This window comes from Ambystoma mexicanum, chromosome 3p, assembly GCF_040938575.1.
Source record: "Ambystoma mexicanum isolate Mex_15411 chromosome 3p, UKY_AmexF1_1, whole genome shotgun sequence".
Taxonomy (NCBI): domain Eukaryota; kingdom Metazoa; phylum Chordata; class Amphibia; order Caudata; family Ambystomatidae; genus Ambystoma; species Ambystoma mexicanum.
Window position 1 is genome coordinate 125,141,429 of NC_090925.1, and position 21,442 is coordinate 125,162,870.

Genomic DNA, 21,442 nt, shown 5'->3' on the forward strand with positions numbered 1-21,442 from the left:
CACCTACTTCACCGTGCCCATTTATTTAGCATGAAATTAACAACTGTCCTTCTTTACTGGCATGTTGAAGCTGTCCCTTACCTCTCCATTTAGGAAATTTGGTGTTGCTTCATAGACCACAACCTAAAATTCAAAAGATAACTTGGTCAAGGAGCAGGATGCATTTAGTGCTTTCAGGGAAAGGATGCCTGTAGTTAATATCTTGTGCCCTAAGCATACAGTCCCCTGCTCCCCCTGTCAGGAGACAAAAATGTTGTTTGGAAGCTAGCCATCATGACCTTCACCACCAAACCTTATGGCGATGCATGGGTGGGGCGCGGCAAGACCACCCCCCTTATATTTCTTGGAGGTACTGCTGAGCTCACCTCTGGTGTGCCTATACCTATCCTATCCTACCCTACCCTACCCTACCTTGACCTAGGCATACCTACCCTTTCTCTTCTCGGGGTTAGTGTGCATATTTCTGGTGTACGTTTCCATTTTTCATTTGTGCATATAGGTTTTTTGTGCACATTTGTGGATAGGGGTTTGTTTATATTTTTGTAATAATTGTGATTTGCCACCACAGCAGATAGACAGGCACCAGCTTCATGAATTGGGGTCCGGTAGCCAGCTGGACTGAGCGTGAGGGGATTAAGACTGACCATTAATTAATTATAGGTGATGAAGCATGGAGCACACCCCTACAACAGGTGCTCAAAATGGCGGTGTCCCTAGGGTCCCTTGAGTCCCTCACAGGCTAGGTCAAGTGCTGGGGTAAAGACCTTGGCCTAGTAGGGACAAGTACCCTGATATGCCATGGCACTAAGAAAGTTGACCCTGAGACATTGCCCCTTACCATCCACAGGTGTGACTCAATAGTGTCCTATCCACTTTGGGCATTTAACATCTGGCCAGTGTTAAAGGCTAGCTTATCATCCACAACAGGTATGCCTAGCTCAAGCCCTGCCCTGCCTTGACCAACACTGCACACATTCACCCTGCAGTGACCACTGTAGATGCCTTCATAGCTGCACCCACAAGCAACCCTAGTTCACCTGGGTGTAGCACGCACCAGTTCTACACCAGAGGATAGAGGCTCCATACTGAACGCTTCCTCCATGATGAATTGTGTCAAGCATATGTTGAATGGAGGGTATCATGATCCCAGCAGAACATGGACCCTATATCTGCCCGAGTCCCTTCTCAGGTGGGAAACTGACCCTGAGATGTGAAGAGGAATACTAGTTAAGGGTGAACCTGAGCAATCAGATAATCCACGACTGGAGAGCTCCTGACAGGGAGACAAGGCATTGCGCTCTTGAGAGTCTCTGATGTCTTGCCACACACCCAAACCCCACATCAAAGGACATTGTACATGCTGGATGGAGTCTTTGGAGCCACTGAGTCTGATGCAGAGCTGACATTTAAGTACTATACCAACCACCTCCAACACAGTGAGAGTCTCTCAGAATATCTGGCCAGAACTGAACCGATTCTGCGGCTGGCTTTCAAGCAGAAGGAGGTTGAGCCAAACAACCTGAAACTGGTCAGGCAGCAACACGTAATGTGTGTAGCAAGATCAGTGCTGCTGCTGCTGCTTCTGCAGCTACGACTCTGAGAACGGATCCCGAAACCACCTTTCTTTGATGAACTGACCCACCCGGAAAGAGAGATGAAGGACACATTGTATAGTTTACCTAGTCAACTAGTGTCTCCTTACACAGCCCCAGGATATGACCGGAGACATCAAGTGGTGAAATTGCATCAGATCCTCTTGGTGATGCAGCTGCAGAAGGCACCAGCCAGGATACTGCCTTTAGGGTCACCCATGTTTCCAGAGCTTGGAAGAGACTCTACACTATCCTCCCAGCTCTTCAAGCTCAAGAGCCACGGCTGCCAAAGTGTACCAATGGTGAACAGCACCGCTGCAGTCCGGGCAGTTCTGCCAAAGGTGTGGACAGCAGAGCAGCACTTTCTGTATGTGCACAAACCCACCAGATTACATCCGATATGCAGAGAAGTTCCAGGCCTTGAACATTCCAACATGTGCAATGGTGGGAAACGCCAGTGAGGACCAGACGGAGGAGCAACTGAATCCTCAGAATTATTATGCACCGACAGTGTAAAGATAGAGAACTGCAAGTCTGTGCCACCAGACAGGTCCAAAGCTGCAGTGGCACGACTTGTGGGCAAGTCATCTGAGAACCAGCATCCACCCAAACTTGCTAGCCCACATGAGAGGTAGATCACCTGTAATCTAACTAGCATCAGGAGCAGCACTGGAACACTTTTGGGAATACCTAAAGAGGCTCACATGAACACCAGCCACTGTGACAGTTACCATTGATGGCTATCAGGCACAATCGCTACTGCAAAGTGGCTCACACATGACCATTGTGTATGAATGGTTCTACAGAAACCCCTAACTGATATCCCATTGGATCCCTTGACTGGACTGATCCTCCTCTGCAAGAGAGATCACCCTGCAAATATCTGGTGAAACTCTGATGCAGGCGGCAATTTCCATGCAATGTAGCTGGAGTTAGCACCTCCATTATCTCTATGACTTTGTTTTGCAGCAACCGGAGTGAGGAACCCACTCACTGGTGGTGATTAGAACCAATTCCTCGATGTTCAATGCATTGGCTGCACTATGCCAGGAGATGGCAGGACCACGACATGTCAGCACATTGTCCATGCACCCTGTGTGCCAGTAGGCATGCTTGCAGATAGATATTCAGTATAGAACTCTACCTGATGGACCTGTTGGAGATGTTTGCAACAACTGGTTCGGGTAGATCACAATCCTGGCACACATCACAGTGTGGGGTTCCTGCCACAGTGCGACTCAGCAGGGAGAAACACCCAAGATGTCTGATGATGGAAGGCACTGGAATGTGGGGAGATCCCAGTGGGTTTACTAGTACAGGAGACCCTGGTGACAATGGATAGCATGGACCTGAAGACCATCAAGTTATTGGTCATTAATGTGGCCAATAGGACCATTTGATTACCAGGGTGCACCATCATCATACAGTTACACTTGACCCCTTTCGTAGCCCCAGCAGGTGTTGCTACCAGCCCATCTGACACAGTACTGGATTTGAAGACCTTGGACTTTAGATACTCCCTGATCTCAGAAAAGGACCAGGACCACCTGAGAGAACAGCTCGCCATGAGCTTCAAGGTTTTCTCCACCAAGGGACATCGGCAAGGTCCAAACAGTGGAACGCCGGATGAGTGTGAGCGACGAGACAACCTTCAGGGAGCGATCGTGATGCCTGGTGCCAGGAGATGTGGAGGATGTACACCACCACCTGGACGATCGTCTGAAGGCAGGGATCATTCCACAAGTAGAGCACAGTATTATAATACAGAAGACAAGAGTGTAGATGCAGAGCATGGAGATAAAAATCAGATTTCATTAGAGATCAACCAGGTTTTCGTATTTCTCCTAAAACTAGGGAAGGTTTGGTCTTTTTGCAGGTGCAGGGGCAGTGCATTCCAGTAGAGGGCGGCTTGGACTGGGAAGCCGTTCCCCCAGCTATTTTGAAGATAAATCTGGGCATTGTTATACAATAAGATCTGGCCGCTCTGGTAGGGCGAGATGACGATTTTCTGCTGATTTTTTTTTGGAGGTACAATGGGGCAGCATTGTTCAGACATTTGTGGGTGATTGAAACTAGTTTGAATAGAATCCTATCTTTGATGGGAAGCCATTTGGTTTATCTTCTGACCGCAGATATGTGTTCTCTCTTAGGAATGCTTACAGCGGATCTCAGAGCATTGTTTTGAAGGATTTGTAACTTAGTAGTGATTTGTTTGCTGGCTCCTGCATAGAGGGCATTGCCGTAGTCGAGTTTCGACATAATTAGGGCTCTCGCTGGGGTGGTGCTGCTCTTAGTGGATAAGTAAGCTTTGCAGGCATGTATAAGCTTACAAGTGTATGCTGTGGCGGATGAAGTGCTGTTGACTTGTTTTCCCATGTTCAGTGTGGAGTCTAAGTAGAAGCCTATGGTTTTAGTTTCTTTAGCCAAATGCAGAGTATTGTGCATCAAGTTTATTGAGTTGGGCTGTAGCACCTAGGATTAGGATTTCTGTCTTTTCGTCATTCAGGCATAATCCATGGACCGCCATCCATACCTGAATGACTTGGTAGGTGTTGTTTAGGAAGGCTAGATCTCCGTCGTAGTCGCCTGATCGGGGAGTAGTATCTGAGTATCATCTGCATTGTTAGTGTAGATGATCCACAGACGGTCCAGTTTGTCGAATAGCAGTTTAGTGAATATATTGTACATGGTGAGGGACACACAAGATCCCCAATGTGATTGGGGAGGGGTCCGCGGCAGCTGCCTGAGAGAAGACCCTCATCGACCTGTTAAGAAAAGATTGGATCCAATCAGTGGCTTCGTGTGAGAAGTTAGCCGCTGTGGAAAGGTGCTTGCAGAGAATAGTGTGGTCCACCAAGTTGAAGGCGGCTGACAAATCAAGTAGGAGGAGCAGGGCACATTGCCTTTTGTCCTTGAGTAAGTCAATTTGCATTTTTAGGTCGATCAGGGCGGTTTCAGTACCATGAAGTGGTCTGAAGCCCGATTGTCTGAGTGCTAGGAGTTTATTTGTTTCCAGATAGTGCTGGATCTGTAGGTAGGCCACCTTATCTAAAGTTTTAAGGAGGAATGGGACTGTGGTAATTAGCCTGCAGTTTGTGGGGATATTTGGGTCTAGGGAGGCTTCCTTTAGCAAGGGTAAGACCCAGGCGTCAGGTTGGTTGGGAATTTGCAGGTACGAAATGAAGCGTCTATTAATTTAGTAATAAATGGGGCAAGGTCTCTGGCAGCTGCTTTAATTATTTGGGGGGGGCAGGTGTCACCTTGGCATCTGGAAGGCTTGAGAGATGTGATGATTTTTTCCACCTCTTTGATTGCAACATGTGAGAATTTGAATACAGGAGTGCATTTCAATTGGGCGTTTGCCAGTTCTGGGTCTGAGTCAGGTTTGGCAATATTGAGCCTTTTGGATACAATCCTTTTTTGGAGGGGGTCTATTTTGTTTGACAGCGCATTTTGAACGTCTCTGCGCCATATTTTATCCTTGGTACAGGGATCTTCACGGGCTATGGGAGATTCCAGTTCGCTTAGGATTGTGAAGAGTTCCTTGGTGTTGAAACTGGCTTTGCTGATCCGGTTGCTGTAAGTTTCTCTTTTAGTTCGAAGGATTTCAGCTTTGTTTTTACTTCCTGATTTGGTTAAATTGAGTTTATTTTCTTTGGATGGGAGATTTCTCCATAAAACTTTGAGTTTTCTTTTTTCTGCGTGTATGATTTTTAACTTGGGGTGAACCAGATGTTGAGATGGGCTTTGGGTTTGCTTTTACGCAGTTTGAGAGGCGCAATGGCGTCCAGCGCAGAGGTCATGTTGGCGTTGTGCATTTCAAGTAGTTCGGCTGGGTCCGCTGATTCTGAAGTATGCTTCACTACTTTTATTTTATTTATTTATTTTATTGCATTTGTTGTACGCCCAAACCCTGGGGTATCACAGCGTAGTTACAGACATCTTAAACTCAATTCGGAGGCATTTGCAGTACATGCATAAACAAGGTAATGAAGCAGAAGATTATATAATGTGGAATATTGGTATTAGTTACTTAAGTCATATCTACTTATTTACATGGTTATCCTTAAAACAGGACATATTTAGTTATTTACATCAAAAGGTAATGGTCTTCATTACGTTGACATCTATATAGAGGGGAGGCTGGAGGAATTGTGTTGGCTACGTATCCACAGGCTAATATTGGTTAAATAGCCACGGGTTTTAGTGACTTTTTGAAACACTGGAAGGAATTTTCATTTTTAATGTATAACGGGAGTGTGTTCGAGTGTTTAGGGGCCATAACTGGGAAGCTGCTTCCCACTGCTCTGGAGCTTTTGAAACACGGGACCTGAAGGAGCGAGTTTTTGTTGGATCTAAGCGTTCTATTAGATTCTTTAACTGTTGAATTATTGATGTATGTGGGTGCTTTGTTTGCGAGGCATTTATGTGTAACACACAGTGCTTTGAAAATGATTCTAGCCTTGATGAGTAGCCAGTGGTTCTCTCTCCTGATGTTGGAGATGTGGTCTGACTTGTTTAGTCCTAAAGCTGCATGTAATGTTTTGTTTTGCATTAGTTGCAGTTTGGCCAGATTGGAGTTGGAGGTACCTAGTAAAGGCACATTACAGTAATCTAGCTTGGAAAATATCAGTGCCCTGGCAAAGGTAGTGCAGTTTTTGGGCGTGAGGAACTGGAGACGTAGTGCAATTAGTTTGGAGGTGTATGAGGTCACTGAGGATAAGGCATTTACATGTTTCATCATAGTTAGACTGGTGTCTAAACACCTGGGGTTTTTACCTGTTTAAGTACTGGAATAGAAGTACCATCAATGTTGATTGATGTGTAATCCGAGTGGAGGGTGTTAATTTTGGTTGGGAAGCCCACGATGAGGATCTCAGTTTTCCCATTGCTGAGGCATTGGCTGTTTATAGCCATCCAATTTTGATTTTTGCATACATTTTATTGATGAGTAAGGTGTCCTGGTCGTAGTTCCCTGAGATCGGGATGAGGCTCTGGGTGCCATCCGCAAAGTTAGTGTAGATGACACCCATGGCATCTAGTGCTGCAAATAGCATCTTGGTATAAGCATTGTAGAGGGTAGGCGAGAGACCAGACCCTTGAGGTACCCCTATAGGGACTGGAATGGGTCTGCAGACTCCTTACCAATGGATAATCTGGATGGGCGCTCAGCTAAGAAGGATTTCACCCAGAGGGTGGCTTCCCTTGAGAATCTGAAATCATTCACCAGTGTAGCACAGAGTTTGTCATGAGCCACTAAATCGAATGTGGCAAATAGATCTAACATCAGGAGTATACAGAGTTTGCTTACATCCCTTATAGTGTTCATCTGGATTTTCAAGTCAAGAAGTGCTGTTTCAGTACTGTGGTTGGGCCAAAATCCTGATTGTCTAGCTCACAGGAGCTGGTTTTGTTTGAGATGGGACTGAATTTGAGTGTAGGCTATTTTGTCGATAATCTTCAGTAAGAATGGGACCGTTGTTATAGGTCGGTAGTTTGTAGGGACTTTCGCGTCCAGGAATGCTTTTTTAGAAGTGTGGTCACCCAAGCTTCTTTTATACTGGCTGGGACCATATTTGTGTTGAATGAGGCATTAACAAAGTTAGTAATGATGGGAGTGAGAGTGGGGACACATCATTTAACTAGGTGTGCTGGGAAATTGTCACCTTGCAATTAGAGGCTTTTAGTTTTGCTATAGTGGCTAACACTAGATCTTGGGTCACCAGAGTAAAATGGAATAGAACTTTGGTATTGTCGTTGGTTGTGTTGAAGGTGGAGGATGCAGTGTTTTTGTCAACTAATATCTTTCCTTTTGTGATAATCATTTTTTGTAATAGTTCAGTTTTGGAGGCTAGCACGTTTTGTATGGTGGCACACCATGCTTTACTAGAATTAGTCGGAGTGGATGCTGGGATTGGATTTTCCAGGTCTCTAAGAATGGTAAAGAGCTGTTTGGAGTTCAAAGCAGCGTTGCTAATGTGAGATTTAAATGCTTTTGCTTATTGAGGTATGATGGGTGCTTTGTAAATTTTGTTGGCAGCTATACTAATTCTCCGTTGTAACCAAAACATGTACGTTTGTCAGCGTGTCATGTTTTAGTTATGATGGGCACAACAGAGTGAATAGAAGTTGTGAGACACTTATAGTAGACATCTGCGAGGTAACTGGGGTTGTCACTTGTTAAAGTGTTGGTTGAGAGGGCTTCACTTAGGATGGGGGAGAGGTTGTCTGCTGTTAGCTAACGGATGTTTCTTGCTTCATATGTGTCCACTATCTTAGACATAGGAGGACATTTCTCATGGCTGATTAGTGTAAAATTGACAACGTGGTGATCTGTCCAGTCGAGAAGTACAACAGAATCGACAGAGCTGGGAGTTAAGCGTGAGTATCCAATCAAATATTCTACCCTTATTGTGGGTGGGGGCATTCACTAGGTGTGTGAAGTTCATATCTTTGAGTGCGGCATGGAGGGAGTCTGCTTTATGATCCTGTTTATCATTGAATCCTAACTTAATGTCACCAATGATAATGAATCTGGTGTTAGGTTTGATGTAGGGGGTAAGTAGGAGAGGGATATCTAGATCCGGGTGGGTGTTATTATTGGGTGATCTGGTGATGACCAAAATGTTGGTTGTAGTTTTTAGGTTAGATGAGATTTTGGCTATAAGAAGTTTGTATCCTTCTATTTCTTTGAGGGGGCAAGACCTAATTTGCACGTTGGTTTTGGCTCTTATAGCCACGCCACCTCCCTGTGCATTACATCTATCAGTCCTGAGGATATTAAAACCTAGTGGGATGGCAAGAGCTAGTAGTGGGCCAGATGCTCGGTGCAGCCAAGTTTCTTTGAGGACTAAAAGGTCCAGTTGTCGGTCAATGATGAGATCATGTATCTTGATGGCATGGGCTCCAAGTGACTGTGCATTAATGAGCATGCCTTTAAAGTTAGGTAAGAGTTCTGGTGGAGGCAGGAGAGGTAGGGTTGTGGTCTGTGCTACTTTAGTACTGAAGGGTTGTTTGGCCGCAGCTCGAGGTGGTAACTTATTTTGTTGGGTGTCAATGAGAGGGTTGGGTCTGTACTGTTTTTGCATGGCCGCAGGCAGGTTAGACCTTAGATGGAGGTATTCGATACGTGACCTTAATATACTCCATCTAACATTACCCTGAATGGGATTAGTGGCACAGGTGTCCATGTTGGTAGGTTTCTGTTCTCGGGACGTCATCATAGTAGTGGTGATTGGCTCTAGATTATTGATGATCTCTATAGATTTTGAATGCTTTTAAGGTCCTGGATGGGCGGGAAGGGTGGGGTAGAGGGTAGGAATGGGGTGGAAACAAGGGATAGGATGGTGGCAGTAACAGCCCATTCTGGCGAGGCTGTTTGCTTGGGTAATAAAGGAGCTACTTGTGCAGCATAAGGAGTCTGTTACTATACAGAATGGATACATCATGGCAATAAGAAAACTTAGCATGATAATATAGTAGGAAGGAGTGGAGGTGTACCAAGGAGGGTCTTGTAAATCAGAGAGGGCGTCTGGTTAAGGTGTACAATACACATGCATCATAATATCAGGCTAACACTGGGAATTTCATGTTGTGGAATAGGATGAGAAATGATTGCAGTACATAGCAAGTTGAAAATAAAATCAGGCTAGCACAATGCTTTCACTATTGATGAGTAGAATACAATTATCAGAACACATTTCTCATTAGTATAAAGATCAGATTGATGTTGGATGATATGTGTCCACAGCTTGGGTCTGTATACTGATCTAGTGGTCTGTAAACCACAAGGTTTCAGCATAGAATTAATCACATTGAGTGATTAATGGGATAGGTGCTGGAGACTGAGCAAAGCTCCGAGTAGGGCACTGGTAGGATCCTAGATAGCGATCCAGCCGACTATGCTGGGCACACTAATTACACTATCCAGGCGATGCAAATGGTACAATGGGGCGCACACTACAGCGTGTTAGGGAGAGTGACTGGAATTATACAATCTCTCTAAATATAATACATCATGAGAGTAAGGAATGCGTTATTTGGTTTGGACAGTTTCAGGCGACGGGCAACACGCTAGTGAAGCGGTACAATGTTGCAACAAAGCTAATACCATTGGCCATAATGCCCTTCACTTAATCAAAGGCAGCGACATACATAGCCAAGTCATGTAAGCAGGCAGTGTGATAGTGCAAGCTATGACATACAAAATGGCAGAGCGAAGTACTGTGGGCAGCGTGGCACTATGCTTACGTCACGGCAATACAGATATGAATAGGTCCAAGCACAAAAGTCTGTTTGCTATGTTAAACAGCTATGCTCGTTATTGACGCATGCATTATAGGGTGCTGTTCATTATAGAATAGGGCTGAGCAAAGAGACGTGTGATTCGGCAAAGTTCAGTAGATCATGGCGATGCATTCAGTGGCTGGGTTGGCTTCGGAAATATTGGTCTTTTCTTTCGTAGTGCACTAGTGCGAATTAGAATAGTATGGGGGTGTGAGATAATACAGTGGGCTGGGTGCGGGTCCGCACGGTCGGGGGCAATGTACTCACAGTTTATAGTAGCAAGAGGGAAATGGCAGCATGTCTGGCCAACGGACCATCACGGACAGGCACAGACAGAAAGGGTCCTTGGGCTCTGTGGGCCTTAGGCAAGGGGGGCTGGCTTCCGCCGCTGGCTCATCCTATGGCCTTAAGGCTTGTTGAGGGAGAGGTTGCTAGGCAACCAGAATACTCAAAATCAGCTGTGCATGGTGGCGGCCATCTCAGGGATCGGATCCCCAGAGCGACGGCTCCACAAGGAGGGAATTGGGGCTGGGTGCACTGTGCTGCCTTATAGACAGGGCAGGGGGCCTTATCAGGAATGCTGGCTGTGTGGGTTGCAGTCAGGCACTGGATCTGCTGGATCGTGCCGCTCGGTGCTGCTACAGCTGGTTGAACCAAAGTCTAGCTGCTCCTAAAGCATGCAGACTTCGCTGGTGAGCAGCTAGACAGCTACTTGGTGTTGCAGCTCCTGCCCTGGTGTGGGGTGTGCGGAGGGCACAGATAGGAAGGGCCCTTGGGCTCTGTGGGCATTAGGTAAGGGGGGCCTGGTTCCGCCTCCGGCTCGCTCTATGGCCTTAAGGCTCATTGATGGAGAGGTTGCTAGGCAACCAGAATACAGAAAATCAGCTGTGCACAGCAGCAGCCATCTTAGGGATCAGCTCCCGGAGCAACAGTTCCACGAAGAGGGGATTGGGGCAGGGTGAACAGTGCTGCCTTATAGACATGGCAGGGGGCCTTATCAGGAATGCTGGCAGTGTGGGTTGCAGTCAGGTACTGGATCTGCTGGATCGTGCTGTTCAGTGCTGCTACGGCTGGTTGAACCGAAGTCAAGCAAACATGATTATATTCCTATATGCCAATATTGGCATGTATAGGTGCAGCCAGCATGGAAATGTATGGGCGCAGCAAGTGTGAACATGCTTTTTGTGGCAACATATATTGTGGGGACAGGCATCATGAAAACACATTGGAAAATGCTCTTGTGTACTGTTCGTGACTTGCATCTATTGGATATTTTCTTGTGTAGGCCTATAAAAAAGGATTGCAGACTGGCTTTTCACACAATTTTTCACAGAAAGTGTGCTGTTTAATGGACCACTTTCAACTATTATTCAGAAAAAGGTTCTCTGGGGGAGTGCCTCCCCACCAAACTCTATTGCTTGATTTGGGCTTCCTCCCTATGCTCGGTCGCTAGCGCTTATTTGTGAAAAATATGTACACCCCTCAAAATAAAAAATTCACTAGCAGCAACTGGCCATAATTAATATTATGTTCAGTTGATCTGAAATAGAATGTATCTGCCATTTTGTGCAATTCACTTCCTTTGTTAGTACATAATCAGACCAATCATATGGTGTTCAACAGGAGCTTACAAATGCGGAGTGCTAATTATTTTAAAAATCACAAAGCAACCCCCCAGTTCTGTGATTCAATATGCATAGTCCGATAGCACAGCGATTAGAGCGCTCGCTTTGACATCTGTGCCGAGCCTGCTGATGCAGGTTTGAATCCTGGCATAGCCAACAGCCTTTCATCCTTCCTAGGTCGTTAAATGAGCACCACACACCCTGGGTAATAATGAGCAGTGCTCAGATACCTGAGGGTTCATAGCGCTATATAAATGCTAAATCATTATTATAGTAAAACATTATTTCAAAATAACCTAACAGAATATGGTTGACTTTCAATAGGACTATATGCATTCTGAGATTGTGTTGAGGAAGCTGTCCACTTAGTTGTTTATATTTAACCAATATCATGTCACAAACAGATGTCTAGATTTCGCTTTCAAAATAAATCCTGACTTGACCTTGCCAGCTGCTTTTTCCTTCTAACTTGACTTAGTTTAGCTCAAAATAGGTTTGCCTTAGTATGCCCCTGGTCTGAGCAGATCTATTCAGTGAAAAAGATATTCCTGCACTAATAAGATGCAAACCCACTTTCCTCTTTCATTTTCTCTACAAATTGCTTAGGTTGCTAAGCACACACATTTGTCAGCATAAAACAGCGTTCTTTTAAGCTAACACGTGTGTATTTTGCGCTCTGTTAATGAAAAGGTTTGTACTTTAAAAAATGATCAACACGTCTCTAAATTCTATCCTAATGCTGTCTGTTTGCATTTTGTGCTTGCTTAACATTTTAAAACATTCTACATTCAAGATTACCCTTTTTCAAGTGTTCAGCTTGTAAAGCAATGTATGCAAGTAGCTGAAGGGCAATCTATGCAAGTAGCTGAAGGCGTGGGCTTTGTGCTCACATTCCAGCAAGGTCACGGCTTTTGTTATGCATCCTCATTCGCCCTGAAGTGTTTAACACCTTGACACGTGAAGCGCTGTTTCCCTGGTGATATAGGTGGAGGAGGGGAGATGTAACAGAGGCCTAGGGACTTCTAAGTTAAACACATTATCCTGTTCTGAAATACACATTTGTTGTCTTCAAACACACATGCAAACTCGATGTGTGTCATTTGACTTTCTATTTAAAGCTGGGCTTCCTTATTTTAGATCCGCACTGGATTAGAAAAGTATTGTTAAACTTGTTTTAAGGATAAGACATTGATTCTGCAGCAGAGCTACATTAATAAGTGGCCTCTTAAAGCAGACTGTTGTTTATCACCCAAAAACTTAATGTTGTTTCACGTGACGTTTTAAATAATTATCTGTATGGGCTCTGAATCTGCGGGTCCTCAATAAATAAACAGTGCTGTAAGTGATTAAATAGGCCCATTGCTGCAGGAGTGCTCATGGGGAGAGCGTTTCACCTAAGGTATAGGTGTAAAAACCCAGAGCATCAAGTCCTGTTAGGGGGGGATTCGCCCTTGTGCCTGCACTGTGAAAACTCAGAACTCTTCCATAGATGCCAACTTTTCACAGTGAGCTTGGTGGACATGGTTGTTACACCCTAACCCTCTGCACCCTACCAACAATGTACATTTTGGGAAACTTTGCATAACTCGGTCCACCAACCTAAAAGGGCATATTAAGAAACATCCCTCTCACAAAACAATAGCAACATTGTGTCAAGATAAACTTTAAACTTGACCGAATACACAATATGAAATCTGTTTATTTTATCCCAAATCAAGACATCTGCATCAAGGACCCACCAGCATATTTCATCTTCATTGATCTTTTTTAAATAGTGTAAATACAAAATAGAATTGACTTTACTTACATGAAATTTCACATGCTGAAGGCCTAGAGAATTGTACACGCTGATGTACACACACAGCTGAATTACTGTATCAAGCGTTCTGATTTACAATGGTAGGTCAGAGGCGCACTGCAGGAAAATGTTATTCATATTTTAAGCTTCAGCATGTAGCAACTGCTAGGTGGGGTGCCACAGAATAGCATGCCGGTAATTGTTGGCTATAGCAGCAGCACAACATTCACAAACAAGCACTGGCAAAGCCAACAGTGTTGACTTTAATGTTGGCATGGGAAAGGCATTTTGCAGACCCTGCCAGAATGGTCCATAAAATGACAACAGATGGCAAATGGTGTTGGCAATTTGGTATGGGAGGGCTGGCCTGAGTAACAACGGCGATAGAATTGTAGACACAGACTAGCATGACATATGGACAGACAGGCTTGGGACAGCTTTGTGTCATCCCGAAACAATATCACTGTAAGGAATACATTTATCTAAACCTTGGAAGACACACAAAACGAGTGTGCCTCTTTTCAGACAACAATGCTAATAACCAACCCTACTAAAACCTCACCCCTCTGCATACACATCTCAAACTCTAACTACACACAACCATACCTCTTAAACAACAGCATCCCACACGCACTTCACTACAACAACAAACAAACCACACATAGCTACACAACAGCACACAACGGATACCGACGCGATACCACACCAAAAAGCTCAGCGAACAGTGTTAACCGAACTGAATCTGCCAACAGCACATCAAAGCTCCCTGCTCTTTCTCCTAACTTTGTCCTACTAACGTACTCCAACTGACCCCCTTTTTATCTTTTAGATCCTCCAGAGTGCCAGGGGACCACTCCGGTGGTGATAGTGCTTAGTATAAATATCCTTTAACATTAACATTAACATATCATGACAGTGCCTGGTAAATGTCTATTTATTGCCCGTACAAGAGCCAAAACGTTTGGCTTCACCAATGCTGGCCATCAACAGGACTTCAGTGTAAGGATCAGATGCAAGGACACACATATTGATTATAAAGGCACACGACATTTTTAATGATATCATGAGCTGATTTTCATTTGCCAATATGCCTTTACCTTACAAAAGTTGGCTAAATAATAATATAGGCTTCGCCTTAAAATCACAAAGCTAGCGCAAAGAGATCCTGTGTGAAGAGTGTTTTAGATGAGGAGGGTAATGTAGTAGGTGAGAATGGTGATACGAACTAGCATGAGTATAGGTGGTCAATATGTGGATAAAAATCCAAACAATACCCCCAGCATGTCTGTCCCCCTTCACATCCCACTTGTCTCCGATTTTCACTTCCCATGCCAATGGTTGCCGCTTAAAGCCAGCACTTAAAACACCAACTAATTGCCAACCATTTAAAACGTTTGGCAAATCTTACCCTAAGTCCTTTATTTCATTATTGTGATACTTTTTTAAATTGTGATTCCAGAGCTCCGCCATGTCATCACAGGAAGCACAATGCATGCATAATCCCTGCAGGGGGCGCCGCTGTTGTTCATTCTCAGTCAAAGGGCCGTTGTTCTGTTCCTATTTGCATAGGATCTGGGGAGGCATGAACGTGATCTTCTTTGGCTTTGCTATTCATACCTAAGCTTGAAGGCTACCATTGGCAACCCTTTTTTCTTTCGGCTTGGCATTCATTCAGTCAGTATTCCAGCTGTAGTACAAGAGTTATTAAATTCTGTAGGATTGGTGGTCTGGGGACACAAGCTAGTTCATCCTTGAGTTCTTCCGACAAACCCTTTCAAAAGAGAGAATACTGCACTTCTTCAGGCTAGGCCGCTTCAGTATCAAGTAGTTTAAATCTGGTTACAAAGGCCAGTACATGTTGTGATCCCTGTGTTCACTCCAGCAAGGCTTCTTGTGCAGTGTAAATCAGATCTGGCTGAGAACAACAGGCTCCTCGTATTTATTAATGTTGTAGCCCAAGAGAGGTCACTCTTAGACATATTGTGATAAGAAAACCAACCGTGCTGCAGTCCGAAGGAAAGGATGTGGTGAATGGCACATGCATCCAAAAACTGCTGCAAACCTGTTAGATTCCCATCAAAGGCTCTGATGCCCAAAGTAGGTGGAGTGGGTTCCAGGTGATGGAGGTCTTTTTGTGCCACAGCTGCAGCTCTGCCATGAGTACCTGGACTGGGGGACTAGATCCTGTAATTGATTCATTTTAGATGGAGTTTGTTGGCGTCTCAATCTGTCAGCGACGGGTCTTAGCTCTTCATTATGCAGGCATGTGGCTGGTTGTGATCCTTCCTGGCTACCACCTCGGCTAGAATGACAATTGAAAACTCCATGCAAAGTGAACACCAGGATAGGTAGGAGAGCGGAGAAAAAATTATCTGGCATTAAAAAACCTCCAAAGAAGCTCAGTGGATAAGCGCAGATCTCAGGTGAGGTGATTCTAACTTCCAAGACAGCATGGAACTCAGGTAAGAATTCTAAATTTAGAGACAGTCTGGAGCTCAGGTAAGGATTTCCCAGCTTTTACTTACAGATAGCAACGAGTAGCACAGATAGAACAGAAGGCCACAGATCAGAAGGAGGGTCCGATAGGAATCAGGAACAGTGGAAAGTGAACAGGGACAATAAGATGCAATAGACCAAGTAGAGAGGGGAAGAGGAAAAGTGTCCCCTCAGGGGCTGGGGAATATTGAGACGTGCCTAGCCGTGGGACATACTTCACATATCTTCCAGGTACGATGCATACATTGTGCTTTGACTATGCATGACGCGAACATGCATCGCACAGCCGGTGGCCATCTTAGAATGGGATGTAAGTGCCGCCACTGCTCCAAGGCACCACCTGGGGGCTCTGATTCCTGACAGTAATTTAATCAAATGTTTAGCAAGGAAACCGATTCACAAAAAACAAAGGCAAACTATTTCAGACTATGTGCATCATCAGGGCCAAAAATGTATTATCTTGCTCTGTAAATCTTAATCATCAGTAATATATTGAAAAGAAGTACATGTGACCTGATTCACTATTGGAACAACTAGTGAAGTCCTTCTATCAGTACATTTAGAGCAGGATGCTCAAACGCCATCAAGCAGAGCCGTAAAGATGACTCAAAGAACAGAGCATTGAGCCAGAAGGCAGACATAAAGATAATGCATTAAGTTGTCTCTCAGACCCAGCACCTGGAGAGTCCCTCTGGGTTCATCATTGTTCATTAAATGAGCAATGGACGGTACATTAGCAATATTGACAAAAAAAGAGTGTAAGCAAATCAGCACCCCATTCAAAAATCCTTCTCCTAAAACTGATTCCAGCACACTCTGAATAATGATGTGATATGATAAGCCATTTACAACGCGCCCGTACACACATGTTTCTAGGCGCGACAAGACAAGGGAGGGTACAGAGGGAGGATAAGACAATAACCTAAATTCTGGGTTAAGTGAGATTTATAGAATCATATGGTGAGTGAGAAGGACGAGCGAGGTGAGTGCAGCGCAACCAAATTGTGCTCATAAGATATTTTGCTGACCTCCTGGGCTTTGTGCTGGGCTTTGTTTTTGGTGGATATTGTGTGCTAAATTGTTTATTTGCTGTCCCCTCCCATGTCTCCTTTTCTTTCCTGGCCTCCCTCCTCCCGCATCTGTCCCTCCTTCGTGTCCCTCCTCCCAACCCACCAACCCCACCTGATTGGCTTCCCCTCCCTTATCTCTGACCCTCCCAGGGCAGCCTCTGCCTGGCAGCCCCATGGCTAAGGGCCCCTAGGCAAAGGGTGGCTCCTACTTGGTGGTTCCCTGCAAGTGTCTGCAGTTGTCTGCAATGGACGCCAGTTGCCAGACACCTTCCTTCTGACTGCCCTGCTCACCCCCCCTTTTGAAATTTGACTGTATCCGTACCATGGAACAATTGCATTGTGTAAACTAGGCCTTTCTCCCTCTATTCAGGAATCTCAAACTTAGGTGTGTTTTCTTTCTATCTTAGAATGTGCATTTTGTGAGCTCTTATCCTGAGTGTCGCGTCTTGTCCTATTGCTAAACTTACCTGCCTCTCGCTGTCTTGTCAGCATACTATAGTGTCTCCCCCTCTTCCTTCCACCTCCCTTCCACCTCCCTCCTCTCCCACCTACTCTATGGTGCTCTCTGTCTCTCCTATCTTTTCTAACTGCTTCTCTATTGACTATCCTGATCTGTTCACTAAATCTGGTAGGAAGAAGTTTGAAAAGGACATCCTGGTCTCCAACACAGACCTCCCTATCGCTGACACCTATACCAGTGCCTCCTCCAAGGAAACTCTCACCGACATCCTCTTTGTCGTTCCTTCACCAGACCTTTGGACCCTTCATATGGTCTCTGTGCTCTCTCCTTTCTCCTCTTCTCCCATTAATGGTGGCACCAGCTGGGACACCCTCCTGGCCTTCTTCCATTCTTATAAGATCATCATTAATGTTTACTCTAATGGGACAGTCTTGGTCCAAGGCCCTCAGGCCAACCTTCACCTCTTTGATAGATGCTTCCCATGCCTCATCCACTTCCTTTCCTCTCCTGCTGTCCCCCCTCCCCTTTCCCTGACCACCTCGCCTCCCCCTACTGCCTCCTCCTTGGCTACCTTGCCTCCTCCTTCCCTCTCTGCCCCCTCTCAGGCTCCCTCTACACCTCCGAAGAGCGTGTCTCTGATTTGTACCCCTCCCCGGAAGTCCTTCAAGGATGGCAACCCTCCCCATATTGCCACACTAAACTCTTGCTCTGCTGTCAAACACTCCTCTGATATCTGCCGCCTTCCAGAGAACTTGACCTCAATGTCCTCGGTGTCACCGAGACATGGTTCATGGCCAGCTCTATCACTAACTTTGACACACTCCTACCTGACGGCTACAAGATCCTCTCCGCACCCAAGTCCACCCGCTCTGGTGGGGGTGTAGCTCTGATCTTCCCTGAGTGGATTATCACTCCTACGCAGGCCTAATCCTCTTGTGAATGCCTCGTCTGCAAGCTCTCTCTGTCTCCTAGCCATTGCCTTACTGTGGCTACTATATATCGACCACCTGGTCAGATCTCCTCCTTCCTCTCTGATTGGGCGGACCTCTCCTCCTCACTCCTGGCCTCAACCACTCAACTCCTCCTTCTTGGAGACTTCAACATCCACCTGGATGCCTCCTGTCCTCCCTCTGGACTCTTTCACGACCTCTGTGACTCTCTCTCACTCACTATTCTCCCCTCTGGCCCAACTCACTCTGCAGGGCACACTCTAGATGTTCTGATCTCCTCAGACCTTCCCCTTTCTATTCCTCGCACCACTCCTCTCTCCTGGAGTGATCACTGTCTCCTCTCCTGCCACCTCACCCTCCCTACCTCTCAGGCCAAGCCACTTCCATCACTGCCACCCACCTTCTAGGTCATCCGACCCATGAAGCGCGTGTCAGCTGAGGCTTTCGCTGCCACCTTCTCACCTCCCTCTCCCCCTTTGGCTGACTCTCACCCTGACACAGCCCTCTCCACGCTCCACTCTGCTATCTCTGATACTCTTGATATCCTTGCCCCTGTCATGACAATCCGCATGAAGCCCAAAGCCAAGTGCAACCCCTGGTACGACTCTGACCTTGTCACCCTAAAACACAAGTGCAGGGTGGCCGAGAGGAAATGGTGTTCTTCGGGTACATCCTCTGACAAACTGGCCTGCCGCCTGCTGCAAAGGCAATACCGGCTCTGTGTCCTAACCAAGAAGAGAGCTCATATCCAAGCCCACGTCTCTGCGGCATCTAACAACTCGGCTGAACACTTTAAAATCTTCAAGGAACTGGCCAATCCTGCCGCAGTCTCTACCTCTCCTGTCCCTTCCCAGGCCCTCTGCATGACACTGGCTTCTCACTTCATCTCTAAAACTCAGGACATCCTGTCTTCACTCTTCTCCTATCTCCCCTCCCCTACTCCCTGCTCATCTTCTGGCCCTTCTGCAGCCACCTCTCCTCCCTCCTTCTCTGCCTTTCCCCTGGCCCCGCTGACAAGGTTTCTAGACAAGTTCGATCTATGAAAGTCTTGTCAAAACAGGTTCACCCCTGTTCCTCCAAAACTATCAAGGACCACATCAACTCCCTGGCTCCTGCCCTGGCTGATTTCTGCAAGCACTCCTTCACCACTGGAGTCTTCCCATCCCCCCTGAAGCACTCCCTTGTGCACCCTCTTCTTAAGAAACCCTCTGTCGACACCTCCTGCCTGGCTAACTATCACCCAATCTCTATCACTCCCTTCCTGGGCAAGCTCCTGGAGAAACTGGCCATCTCCCAGCTTAATCTCCACACTGAATCTGTTGGTTGCCTTCATGACCATCAGTCTGGCTTCAGAGCTGGCAGAAGCACAGAAACTGCTCTCCTGAACATCCGTGAAGACCTGCTCTCCAACCTTGACTCTAACACCCCTTGCGTCCTCATCCTGCTTGATCTCTCTTCTGCCTTTGACACTGTCAACCATGCCATCCTGCTAAACCGTCTACGTGATAACCTGGGTATCACTGGTCAGGATCTGGTGTGGCTGATTTCTTTCCTCTGCGACCGACCCTCTTAGGTCCAACTTGGGTCCTCCCTCTCTGCTATCTTTTTCTCTACCTGTGGTGTCCCCAGGGGTCTAACCTCTCTCCCTGGCTGTTCAACCAATACCTGGCACTCCTGGCCCACCGCATCGCCGCTCTCTACCCCAACTTTCAGTGCTATGCGGACGATACCCAGCTCATTTTCAGGCTACCCTCTGCCTCCTCCTCTCCTTCCCTCTTCTCTGACTGTCTGTCTGCCATTCAGGAATGGTGTGCCACCAACGACCTCTGTCTTAATGACAGTGAGATTCTCCTCATCGGCACATCCATTCCCTCCTTTCCTGTAGCTCTCTGGCCAGCCTCTCTTGGTCCTCTGCCTGCTTCCACCTGGAAGGCTAAAAACCTCAGGGTCATCTTCGACTCCACACTCTCCTTCTCTCCCACATCTCTGATGTCTCTATGAAGTCACACTACCAGCTGCACCTCGTCAGAGGTATCCTTCCTTTCCTCTCCTTCTCCCAGAAGCTCACTGTCTCCAGAGCTCTGTTTCTCTCAAGGCTGGACTATTGCAACAGACTCTTTCTAAATCTGCCTGCCTCTACTCTCCGTCCCCTGCAACTTATTCAGAACAGGACTGCGAGACTTGTCCTTGGCCTCAAACCCAGGGATCGTATCTCTCCAGGACTGAAATCTCTGCGCTGGCTCCCAGTGGTGGCAAGGATTAAGTTCAAAACCGTCTGCAACGTCCACAAGGCCTTCTGGGCCTCTCTCTTCCCAAATATCTTCCTTCTCAAGCTCTTCGCTCATCCAACACCCTCAGGGTCAGTCGCTTCTCCAAGCAACGAGTTGGTGGTAGATGTCTTTCTTTGGCTGGTGCCTCCCTCTGGAACAGCCTCCCTTAAGCACCTCAAAACCTTTCTCTTTGCTTCTATTTTTTATACGCCTCTCCTCTGCTGACCTCCTGGATGTAACTGGTACTGCACTGGCTACCTGGACCCACTCTGATTGCGGGCCAAGGTCCCTTCCCTGCCAAGCGTCACACACCTGCACTGCCCAACTGGCAACCCCCGCACTTGGGGACTGTTTCTGTATCCCTACAGTCCCCCTTCCAGCTCTTGACACCTGATGTCTGCACTTACCCATGCACTTGCCACATGCTGGCACTTACTTATTGTTATTATTATTCCCATGTATTGTACTGTCCCTGCCCCCTTCCCACGCACTTGCGCGATCTGAATGACACCTGGCCTAGTAGGATCGCTGTCTTTGTCTTCCCTTTGTTCCCCTTCCTTGCCTTGTCGCGCCTTGAAACAATTGTGTATAGGCACGTTATAAATGCCATATCATATCATCATATCATATTAAGGAGGAGGCAGACAAATGTTGGGCATTTTAACAAAGCTTTATTCAAATAATAAATAAGATATGGCCTACGTACCCCTATAGCTACATTGATTTCCCTGCCTAACAGAAATCTAACTAGGGTCCGTATCATAAATAGGGTTGTCCTAAAGCAAAAGTCGGTCCTCTGTCCAAAAAGCTATCCTACTCTGACACTTCCACTAACAAAAAGGAATCAACAAAACCAAAAAAGGGCTCAGGAGAATAACTCCCTTCTCCTGGCCAG

General features: G+C 46.2%; 1 protein-coding gene across 1 annotated transcript in view; it reads right to left on the reverse strand.

Moving 5' to 3' along the window:
* The window catches only part of LOC138580155 (killer cell lectin-like receptor subfamily B member 1B allele C), a 535,945-nt gene that overhangs the window by 256,592 nt on the left and 257,911 nt on the right, over positions 1 to 21,442 (reverse strand). The gene's annotated exons all lie outside the window — the stretch shown is intronic.